The sequence below is a fragment of the Podarcis erhardii genome (assembly GCF_964252035.2).
Source record: "Podarcis erhardii genome assembly, chromosome: W".
In the NCBI taxonomy this organism is placed as follows: Eukaryota; Metazoa; Chordata; class Lepidosauria; order Squamata; family Lacertidae; genus Podarcis; species Podarcis erhardii.
In genome coordinates this window covers 4440392-4453256 of record NC_138506.1, presented here as the reverse complement: position 1 = coordinate 4453256, position 12865 = coordinate 4440392, and positions in this window count along the sequence as shown.

Here is a 12865-nt window from a genome sequence, read left to right as displayed (position 1 = left end):
CCCTCGAGGTGACCTGCTTAGCGTTCTTCTTAGCTACACCTGCAAAAGAAATCATGTTATAATCACAAGAATTATATTCCATGTAATCACTTTGATCAAAAGTCAACAAATACAGTCCATCTTTCTCTTTGGCAGAAAGATACAACTCTCCATCTTTGTAGATCTCGCAGTGTTGATCATCATAGGACAGTTTTAGTCCCTTCTTGGCAATCTGTGAAACGCTGAGCAGATTGTACTTCAACTCTGGAACCAAATAAACATTGTTTATAGTCAAGTTCTGACTTTTAAGATACACAGTCCCGATTCCGGTCGCTTCCAGCTGTTGACCGTTGGCTTGTTGTACAACGAAGCTTTGCTTCTTAAAGGACGAAAACAAATCCCTGCGATGGGTCATGTGAAATGTACACCCAGTGTCTATGATAAAAACGTTCTCCACATCCGGCTTGGTTCCTTTCGACATCAAAGCCTTTGCAGGCTTCGTCTGTGACTTGGCATGACTTCTGCCTGACGCCTCAGACTTCGTGGAGCTTCCCTTGGCTCCCTTGTTCTGACGTGGCTTCTTGCAGTACCGCTGAAGATGCCCAGTCTGTCCACAATTGTTGCATCGGACAACGTTCAAAGCTACGGCATTTTCTCCAGTAGCTACAGCAGTGGGGGTGTCAGAACTCCGTTCTTGTCTCCCCCTGTCCTTCACCTCCAGGGCGGCAAGTCTGTCATGTTCACAAAGAACCACGGCAAAGACCCTCTCTGACGTTAGATCAGCTGCTGGGAGGGACCCCAGCTGACTGGCAACTGTTTTGTAAGTCCGATTCAGACTGTTGATGACCATGAAGCAAAACACTTCCTCCTGCAGACGGAAATTGCGTTCCACCATCTGTTGACGCAGAAATTTCATTTCCGTCAGGTGCGCTTGAACATCTCCATCAGGCGCAAGCCTCAGGTTGGTCAGCTTCTCAAAATACAGCAACGCTGAAGAACCTGCATCTCTCTGATGTGTCCTTCTCAGCGTGTCCCAAACATCTCTCGCGTGCTGTAAATCTTGTATATGAATAAGCTCAGAGTCTGACACGCACAGAATTATAGCAGTTCTGGCCTTCACATCCTGTGACTCCCAAGCACGCGTTGGTGCTGGAGGGATGGGGTTCTCAATCACCCCAAACAGTCTCTGATTCTGCAGCAGGGCCTTCATCTTAATAGACCAAGATGCGTAATTGTCACTGGTTAAAAGGGGCGGAGAAGGCAGGGCTCCCCCCTTCTTAGCATCCATTTTGAGTCCTTGCATTGACTCTCAAACACAAGCCTCTAAAATCCAATAGCTGGCTTGTTTACACTCTGTGCACCTGGCAGCTATAACACTTGCTGTTTGCAAAGTCGCATTCAAGAGTTTCTTTCTAAGGGCCTAGTCAAAACTAACTTGTTTTCGCCTCTCCGAGGCATTGTGTGACTTACAGCCCTTATCATGAAACTGGCCTGCGTTGCTAAGCAACTGCATTCTTTTCTTTGGACAGGAAAAACCACAGGAATGTTTGGAATGCAGAGTTCTCCTCTCTCGGAGCTGTTTTTCCCAAACCTTGCTCCCTCGAAGCAGAGAATGAATCAATCTGCATTCACACTTCTAAGCCCGAAAATCTCATACCTGGGCTCCGTAGCTTGGCTTTCAGCTTCTTCTGGTCAGCTCCTGGCTGCAGAGAATCAGCCCCATTTCAGGCTTCCATGGAGAGGGATGAAAACAGCAGCTCTGCCACTCCTTGATGCAGACTTCCATGGATTGTAGAAACCATCCTCTGCTACCACTGTTGGAATTCAGGCTCGGTCAGAGGTATGTGCCTATCTGCAGGCACCGGCTGAATTCCTTTGACCTCCCTCCGGCGAGGTCCGTTCCGGCGATTTTCCTCAGGCTGTGAGAAAAACACACCAACTGCTTCTCCTCCTCCCTGCTCCCTGCATATCCCCAGGGAGGGGAATCAGACACAGACAGAAATGTATCTACATGCTTTATTCCTGTCTTCAGCAGTCATACAGTCAAAGATGTCTGCTCTCTTCAACAAACAGAGAGAAACTCCAAACTCCACCCATGTACATCCTGTACAGGTCATATGACACTCACTGAGCTCATATCCTGTGCTCAATAAGGATGGACTGCCCCTTTGTTTCCATGGCAGCAGTCACACACATCCTGTCTGGCTTTACAGCCACTAGCAGCTGTCTGAGCTGTTAGAGCCTTTGCTTGCTGCAGCATTGCTGCTTTAGAATAACAGAAATAACAGACCCAGTAAAAATAAAATTCTTAAACTTTTATAAAGATTTGTATAAACAAGAACAATTAGAGGTTAATAAAATGGAAGAGTATTTACAACAAAATAAATTACCAAGAATTGAAAAAGAAGAAGTTGAGGCCCTAAACTCCAATATAGAAATAGATGAAATAGCACAAGTAATAAAAAAAAAGGAAGAGTGGCAAATCGCCAGGTCTTGACGGAATCACATTAATGTACTATAAGAACCTGGAAGAAGTAATCCTCCCTATATTACAAAGAATAATGAATAATATACTGGGAGGGAAAGATATACCACAATCATGGAAAGAAGCTCTGATCACTCTAATCCCAAAACAGGGAGTGGAGTTGACAGACATGAAAAATTATAGACCAATCTCCCTGTTGAATACAGACTATAAAATCTATGCTGGAGTGATGGCTAATAGATTTTAAAAGACTCTAAACAAAATAATCAACAGAGACCAGGTGGGCTTCTTACCGGATAGACATATAAAAGACAATACAAGAATAATACCGTAATTGACCTGTTGGAGTATTTGGAAATGAAACCAAGTATAAAGATGGCCATGTTATTGGTTGATGCAGAAAAAGCTTTTGATAGAGTATCATGGAATTTCCTATTAGAAACTTTCAAAGGTCTGGACATAGGGGAGAAAATAATTAATGGAATTAGGGCGATATATGATAACCAAAAAGCAAAATTGCTAATAAACAACGAGATCACCGAAGAGTTCAGCATCGAAAGGGGGACAAGACAGGGGTGCCCTCTCTCCCCACTTCTTTTTATTGCAACCTTGGAACCACTTTTAATAGCAATAAGAAAGGATAAAAACATAAGAGGAATTAACCTAGGAACTCAATGCTACAAAATTAAAGCCTTTGCAGATGATGTAATCGTAGCCACTGAAAACCCAGTGGAAAGTATCCAAAAAATGCTTGCACAACTGGAAGAATTTGGGAAGGTCTCTGCGTTCAAACTGAATAAAGGAAAATTCAAATTATTAACGAAAAATTTACGTAAGTCGGAACAAGAGGAACTGGAAAATACAACAGGTTTAAAGGTAGCCAATAAGGTAAATTATTTGGGGGTTTGGATCACCAATAAGAATATAAACTTATATAAGGACAATTATGAGAAGTGGAAGGAAATAAAAAAAGAATTAGAGACTTGGGGAAAATTGAATTTGTCCCTGTGGGGGAGAATATCCACAGTTAAAATGATGGTATTGCCAAAGATGATTTTTATGTTCCAAACAATACCTATAATTAGAGGCATTGTGCTGGACCCGGGGGAGAGGTACCGTGAGCGTAGTCTGAGTCCACACGAAGAGGGGCGAGGTCCGAGGCAGAGAGCCGGGCGGGGAACAGGAGGCCGAGCAGGGTACAGGAACACCGGATGGTCAGGAACAGGAGGCCGAACAGGAGCACCGGATGGTCAGGAACAGGAGGCCGAGCAGGGATCAGGAACACAGGAAGGTCCAAAGCCAACAACGACGTTGCTCCCGCAACCTGGGGCCGGGCTGACTGGGCTTTTATCCTCTTCTAAGGCCAGGGGCGGTCCCGGCCCCCAGGAGCCCCGCCTCCTCTGGCCTTAAGGCGAGCACTCCTCCTGGGAGCAACCAGTTCCCTTCGCCTCTCTGCCCTAAGCCTCTGCAGATCAGGAGAGGCCGAAGGGTTACTGGGCCCTGGAGGAGGCTCACCTGTAGCCACTGAGTCCTCAAGCCCCTCTGGGGCCAGAAGGGTTTCACCTGGGGCCAGCTCCCGGTGCTCTGCCACAGGTGCAGGCTCTTCAGCATCTAGGCCTTGCCCCAGTTCAGCCGGCCCTGGAGGCGGGGACTCCTGTGCAGGCTGGGATTCCTCTGGTTCATCCTCTGAATCGGAATCCCAGGCCATCACAGGCATAAAGTGTTTTAAGGAATGGCAGAAAGACCTTGCCAAGTTTATTTGGCAAGGGAAAAAACCACGCATAAAATTTAAGCTACTAACAGAGTTGAAGGAAAAAGGAGGCTTCGCGGTCCCTGACCTTAAACTGTACTTTGAGGCAGCGTGCTGGACATGGATTAAGGACTGGATATTAATTAAAAACACGGAAGTCCTAGATATGGAGGGATGGGATATTGTGTATGGGTGGCATGGCTACATAGGCTATGACAAGGTTAAATCCCACAAAGGATTTTTAAATCATATTGTGAGAAGGGCATTATATGAAGTATGGGAGAGGAGTAAAAAATCAGTAGTAACCAAAGCACCATGGTGGCTGTCACCAATGGAATCTATGTCGGTTCACAGGATAAATATGAACAGCGATTGGTTAACATATAAGGATTTAGTAGAGGAAACAAGTAGTGATCCGAAAATAAAGGACCTAAGCGAATTGAAACAGAAGGGAATAACCTGGCTGGAGTTTTATCAACTAAAAGCCGCCCTTGAAAAGGATAAAAGAACCAAAGGATTTGACAAAAAAATATCCTATCTGGAGAAGGATATTTTATATAATAATCAAAAGACACTTTCAAAAATTTACAAACTACTTTCGAATTGGCAAAGAAAGGAGGAAGATATCAAAGAAATTCCAATAAAATGGGAGAGGGACCTGGGACATATGATCAAACCCAATATTTGGAATGAATTATGGACTAAAAATATAAAATTCGCGGCTTGTTTCCTTATAAGGGAAAATCTTATGAAAATGTACTATAGGTGGTACCTGACCCCTGTAAAACTTGCAAAAATAAATAAAACAAACAATAACAAGTGCTGGCGATGTAAGGAACAGATAGGAACATACTACCATATGTGGTGGTCCTGTCTAGAGATACAAAGATTTTGGAACTTGATTTATGTAGAGATAAAGAGATTGATAAAAACTACATTTAGCAAGAAACCGGAAGAATTTTTACTAGGAATGGTTTCAGATAATATTCCCAAAAACAAAACTAGGTTATTTATGTATGCAACATCAGCAGCAAGGGTTATAGTGGCAAAACACTGAAAAGATAAAAATACACCCACTAAAGAGGAATGGGTAGTCAAAATGTGCAAGTACTGTATAAAAAGGATATGAAAAAACAACTGTATAAAAAGGATAAAGAAGATATAAGGAAAATCGAGCAATTTATAAAGATTAATGGATTACAACAGATTCCGAAGGATAAAAAGAATCTACTAAAAGGTTTAATTACAAATCAGGAAGTGGAACAGGCAATAAATTCAATGCAACTTGGCAAGACACCAGGACCCGATGGTCTATCAGCGAAATATTATAAGACATTGACCTCTGATTCAACCTCTGATAGAAGTATCTAATTCAATTTTACGAGGGGGTAAAGCACCTGAAACCTGGAAGCAAGCTTATATTACTCTGATCCCGGAGCACAACTAAGATGGTGTCGTTAGAGGAAGCATTGATTTGAGCTCCACGTTAGTTGTGCGGTTTTTACTAGTTTTATCAGCTTTTTATTACTTTTATCAGCATTTTTATTATTTCTACGAAAAAAGGATCTCTGCAGCTGCTGGGAAACACTTCACTGGCAGGCAGGCTGAGTTAAGCCAAAGACATATTAAGAAAAACTGCTCGGAAAGCCCTGTGGGAACTCCCGTTTGTGTGTCGCCGCTCTCTACTCTAATTGTCTTAAGTGATAAGGAAGATTAACAACTGAAGGAAACCTGCTGTGAACTTTTACTGCAACGGAGTTCGGAATCTAGACCAAGCCCGAAGCTGCATGACGAGAAACCCCCCTGTTCAAGGTGAGGCCTTTGTGAGTTTCCCTTTCATCTGAGAGTTTCCCTTTCATCTGAGACCGAACTGTGGTGGGCCCTGTGATAAGCTGAAGAAGAATCTTATATTAGTCTTAGTCCTGGTGGGAGTAGGACTTCAAAGGAATGGTCTGTGCTGCTTACTGGTAGTCTCCTTGTAGATCTAAATAGACCTAAATTGCCGGCCTGTGAGGGTGAAGACGCCGACTTTCATATGAACAGGCAGTGAAATATACCCCCATTGCAAGTGCTGCCTGGCTAGAAGGAAATATTTATCACCTGAGTTGACGTTGAAATACTATCCCCCCTCTTCTCGATATCTGAACCATGGGATATGGGAAACGTTTTAGAGATCCCGAGGAGATAGTCCCCGCTCCCTTTCCGAGATCAAAGCAAACAAGGGTCGAACCATGTCACTTTAAAGAAGGGAGTAATCTACTGGATTGTTCCTACATGGTAGAAACGCAGAACCGTTTCAACCCACTGATTGACTGCGCGTCAGCACTTAAAGACGAAGAGCGAATAATTCCACAAACAACAAGCGATGTGGCCAACAGTAAGAGTGTAGTCTCTCCTCAGAAGGAGGAACTGGTCCTTGGCACGGCCAATCATATGACATTTGAACAGTCCCATTTAATAATCAAAACCTTGCACTGTATATTCAAAAGACTAGATGATATTTCGTCCCAGCTGCACAGCCTCCAACAAAAGCTAGTTACCACTTCCCCAGCGTCAGCCGATGTTAAGTCCCTTGAAGAGAGGAAGGGGACGAGGAGTTTGCCCTTAAATAACAAGCATACTGACAAATTTAAATACAACCTTAACCTTCAATTAGGTCATCAATCTTTGATCTTAACACCAAGGAAAGTGAGCCTAACTATACAAAATGGGGACCCAAGATGGAGAACCTTGGGGGGTGCCAAGGATCTCTTAAAGGTGCTTTTAAATATGGAGGCAACACAAATTGACCTCTGTGCAGTCCTCCCCCTTGCCCATCATCATAAATCTCAGAGAGTCCTGCTTGCGTTCCAATCCACAAAAATTCCCACTATCATACTACGCAAGAAAGCATTTTTGTTTCGCTGTGGGATAGTACCAATGAGAGCTTTTATAGACTCTATGCCTAAACCCCTACTGTTGGAGGCAATAACCAAAGAGGGATCAAAATCTGCTAAACCCGATCCACCAGTGGTCACCGGAGGGGGTGTTCTACCCCAGGAGAAGAGCTATGTAGCCTCCTCTCCCATAGCAAAGAACAATGACCATCCGGAAAGTGGCCTGACACCACCAGAAGAGATCGAACTCATTGCCTCCTTTGCAGATTTACCAGTGGCGGAACAAAAAGAAATTATTAAAAGACTGGAATCGCTTAAAACCCAACTTATTAGGAAGCTCAGCTCCAGAGTACTCACGTACAGCGAATATGACTCTCTAGAAGAACCAGATCATATGGATCTCTCAATATCTAATGCTAAATGTATGTCGGCAATGGAGGAGAAGATACAACCCCAAGAAGCAACTACCAGTCCTTCCCTCCAAGTAGAACAATCCTCTGTGCTCTTAATAGATTTACATGACTGTCCATCGAAAAACATCCCTGAAGAAAGTAGCACACAACAGGAAAAATCCCCTTCTACACATTCATTGATGCCTGACCTGGAACCTTCTTATAGCACTGACCAATCAAGAGAAGAGGCGCCTTTGTCAACCTTCCCAAATAGCTCTCTCGCCCAGCCTTATCCCTCTTTGCGGAGTATTATGGATTCAACAGCAAGACCAGTGACGGAACTGATTGAAGACCCAACAGGCCAAATAAATCATGTTGCCCAAAAGACCAGTAGCAAGCTACAGAGAGACCAAACTTCCGACGAGATAGCTGGTCCACCCCGGGTGGCCCACCAAACTCTTTTGGAAAAGGGGTCCGCCCCTGTTCAAGGTCCTACTCCTAGTAGTTTGAGTGGCCAAGCTCAACAGTCAGATGACCTTGTAAATCCCACTCAGCCTTTACGAGGGGTTTTACATCAGAGGAAGATAACTGATTTTTTTATTGGCTCCCCTCTTCCCGTATTAAAGTTGAGCCAATTTCCCGAATGACAGTCAATTGGAGGAACGGGGAAACCCCAGCCTACAATATTAAGTTGGAACATTGCTGGATGGAAAAGTAAAAAATTAGATCCAGAATTCCAAAAATATATTAATTCCTTTCTTATCATACTATTACAAGAAACTTGGGTGGAGGAGGAAATTGAGTTAAATGGCTTTGAGTTTATATGTCTGCCTGCTAGCCCGTCAACGAATGGTGGCCGCCCTAAAGGTGGCCTTACAATTGGTATCTCCCTCAAACTTTGGGCTAAACTTTCACTAGTGCATGCATTGCCGCCTTATGCTATTACCGGATTGATCTCTGGAGGAAACTTCTCTTTATTGGTTACAAATGTCTATTTCCCTCCGGGAGGGTTAGCAGCTGATCTTACTTCTAGATGGGAATCCTTAGAGGATTTTTTACTTTCTTGTTCTCTTAAATATCCCAATGTCCCCTCCATTACTGGAGGCGATTTTAACGCTCGGATAGCCTCAAATCGGGAGGCTCTTAAAAAGTCTAAGTGGTGGGTTGACCCCGGAGTTCAAACTTACGATCTAGCATACACCCCCACTAGAATATCAAAGGATGTAAAAGTCAATAAGGCGGGAGTGATGCTTTATCAGTTGACTCTACGCCTTAATTTAATTATATTAAATGGCAGGTGTCCTCCAGACATGCCAGGAGAGTTCACCCACCTGGGGTTAAAATCAAACAGTGTTCTCGACTATGTTTTGGTTTCCCGGGATTTATTTTTGAAAGTCACCTCTTTTAAAATTGATAATGCCCAATTTAGTGACCATCTTCCCCTGACAACCAAGTTATGTGTTGACTGGCAGTTGCTCGACCGCTCCCACCCAATCCCGGTGACTGTGGAGTCGTCCACTAAAATAAAGGGGACTAGATGGTCCCCTGCCCTTGCTCATAGATATATGGATTTTATCAGAGAAAAGTTTCCTGGTGACCAGCCGGATGTAGGAATAGCCCCGCGTGATCCTATTACCTGTATGCATTTTTTTTCTTGCCTGATAGAAGTTTTAACTCGCTTTTTTACTTCTCCAACCCATGGAGTTAAAAACGATTATTTTAAATTTGGCGCCCCTTGGTTCAACTCTGCTTGCAAGCTAGCCAGACTCCATCTACATACAATATATAATGACTATAAACTTTCCGGCGCTCCGGCCTTACCTCCATCTTATTCCCTGGCTAAAAAAGCATACAAACAGGCCCAGAAATCGGCCAAATGGGAATGGCATTTAAATCGTTGGCAGACTATAATTTCTGCCTCAAAATTTCATAACTCCCAGAAATTTTGGTCCTTAATAAAGGGAAGAAACACGAAATATCCCTTAACGGTGATCCCGGCCCCTACATGGGAGCAGTTCCTGAGAAAATATTTCTCTGTGGTAGAAGCTCCGGCCACTCATTGGAGACCTTCTAATCCCCTTCCCGTCTGGCCCAATACCGACCCTGCTGAAATCCTAGAATTGATAGCCGAGCTGAAAACTGGTAAGGCCCCTGGGCCAGATTTGGTCCCTGTTGAGGCTATAAAGCTTCATTCTGCATGGTGGGCAGGGATTTTAGCTAAAACGTTCGACGCAATAAATGCCACGGGCTTAATTCCAGGAATGTGGAAGGAGGCCATTATAATTCCTATCTACAAAAAAGGCCCTCCCAGTGACCCAGGGAATTATCGGAATATCAGTCTGCTATCGTCCATTGGGAAAATATATGCCCGTTTTTTGCTGGCAAGGTTGATGAAGTGGTCAGTTGAGGCTGACCTGATTGGACATGAGCAAGCTGGATTTAGATTAAACCGATCCACAACAGACCAGGCAATTATTCTTTATCACTTAGCCCGGAAATACTCAACACCTAGACGGGGCCAACTTTGCGCAGCTTTCATAGATTTGAAAGCTGCGTTTGATAGTATCCCGAGGAAATTACTATGGGATAAACTTGCCAGTTGGGGAATAGATAGAAGGCTCCTGTGGCTTATTTCCCAACTTCACGCCGGTTCCGTGGCCAGGGTGAGATTATCCCCTGCTGGAGACCTGACTAACCCAGTGCCAGTAAATAAGGGTGTACGCCAGGGTTGTATTTTAGCGCCGCTTCTTTTTAACTTATTTATCAGTGATATGAGGAACCCATTAGCCGTCTCACACAAATTTATCCACACCCCTCATATAGCAGATTACCGTTGTCCTTTACTTCTCTACGCAGATGATGCTGTACTACTCTCTTACTCCAGAGTGGGTTTAAGGAGGGCACTAAAGATTTTTGCGACATATTGCCATTCTAATCATCTGTCTATCAACCACACCAAGTCCAAAGTACTGATATTTTCAAGGAGTCGAAAACTTTATTCATGGAAACTGGAGGGCACGAAAATCGAACAAGTACACAAATTTAAATATTTAGGAATTTATTTTCAATATAATTTAGGGTGGAAAGCGCATGTTGAATATCTTCAAAACAAGACAAAAGCCCTATCACACTCCCTCCTTCGTTTTTTCTACTCTGAGGGGGCCTTATTCATCCCTGCGGCCCTGAAAGTGTATAGCATCAAAGTGATGGCCACAATGGCCTATGCTGCACCTTTATGGGCTGCCTTTGCAAACCTCTCACCTTTAGAGTCACTTCAAAGCCAATTCTTACGCCGACTTTTAAAATTACCAACATGCGTAAGTAATGCGGCTATTCGCTTAGAAATGAAGATCCCATCAGTGGAGTTAGTTATATGGAGGAGAGTTTTGATTTATTGGATATCCGTATGGCATAAACTCCCGAACCACTATCTCATTCAATGCATGTGGCGAGATGACTTCACAAATTTGTGGTCAGGAAAAATCCATGCCAAATTGCTGTCCTATGAGATCTCGCCCACTGAATTGCTCAAACTGGATCTAAATGTGGCAAAAAGGTGTATAAATCAAAGGCTGGATGATGCGGAGCTATACCAAAATTTCGTAGCTGGTGGTGGAGTCTGCTCGCCGTTAAATTTCGGCATAACCCCTATCTACCGCACTCCGTCCTACTTAACATCGCTTATGGCCGCGTCTCACCGATATGCCTTCATTAGAGCTAGGTTTAATGTCTTTCCAACAAACGTGCTGAGACATAGATTCACTAAGGGCCAAGTCCCTTCAATGTGTGCTTGTGAAATGAAAACATCTGAATCTCTACATCATGTTATGTTTATCTGCCCTTTGTACAGTTCAGCCCGTGCTAGCATACTAAACTACATAATCCAGCCTATGGCTGACAAACCAGTAGACCTACAGCTTGCCTGGGTTCTTCAAGATGTGGATCCTTATATTACCCTACAGGTTGCTAAATTCCTAACAGCCGTCCTCTCGTACAAGAGACGGAATGGAATGTTAGCTGATTATTGATAGTTATAAGAATTTTCTATAACGACATCAGATATTGATTTTAGTGTAGTGCAAATTTTTTTAAAATTTTAATCTTAATCTTAATCTTAAACTTTTCTTATGAATCGGCTAATATTTGTCCTTGTGAGTTGTGAACTGTGTTGTATTGCTTGTGGCTTGTACGAGTCCGCTGTTTTATTTGATTTGTTTTGTTGTGTTGTGTTTCATGATGGGCGTAAAGCCGAATAAACATTTGATTTGATTTGATTTGATACTCTGATCCCTAAACAGGGTCAGGATAGATCCAACGTTAAAAACTACAGACCAATCTCCCTACTCAATGTGGATTACAAAATTTTTGCAAATATACTGGCCAACAGGCTAAAGAAGGTTTTATCTGAGTATATTCATAAAGACCAGGCAGGATTTCTGCCTGGAAGACATATGAAAGATAATATTAGAAATGTTGTGGATATTTTGGAAAAGTTAGAAGCAAGAAAGAGCTGTAAAGCAATGTTAATGTTTATTGATGCAGAGAAAGCCTTTGACAATGTTGCTTGGAGTTTTATGTTACATAACTTAGAGAGTATGGGGATAGGTCAGGGTTTTTCAAATGGTATTAAAACGATCTATCTAGAACAAAAAGCTAAAATTATTGTAAATAATGTGGTTTCAGAGGAAATTAGAATTGAGAAGGGAACCAGGCAAGGGTGCCCACTTCCCCCTCTGCTGTTTATTTCAGTACTGGAGGTCTTGCTAAGTATGATTAGAAAAGATGAACAAGTTAAAGGTATTACAGTAGGTTTGAAACAATACAAATTAAAAGCCTTTGCTGGTGATTTAGTTCTGACATTACAAGATCCAGACTCCAGTGCAGTTAAAGCACTGGAGCTAATACATGAGTTTGGTCAGGTAGTGTAGCACCCTGCTTGTGGTTAACGCTTAGCTGGAATGAAATATTCAACGCAGCAATAGAGAAATTAAAATAGTAATTTATTTGTCAGACAAATAAATAAGAGGCACAGTGGTACATGGTTACCAAGCTCTGGCCTGGCCTCCTGCCATTCTGGCCAGCACTTATATTCCCTTAATCCAGCCCCCTTTGCTCCTCCTGTGGCTGCCTCTGTCCAATCAGCCTGGTTGAAATTCCTATTGGCTGTTTGCTAGAACCAAACACAAAAGATACACCCACAAAAGATACACCCACTTCCTTGCCCTTATAAGGGAGACAAAGAGCTATATATATGACATATAAGTAATAATATATCTTACATGGAATCTTAATTACCAGCTCACCTCTTGCCCTCCTTGCCCTATTGCCTTCTAAAACAAATGTTTAATCTTACATTTTTATGTTCAACAGATGTCAAGGATCT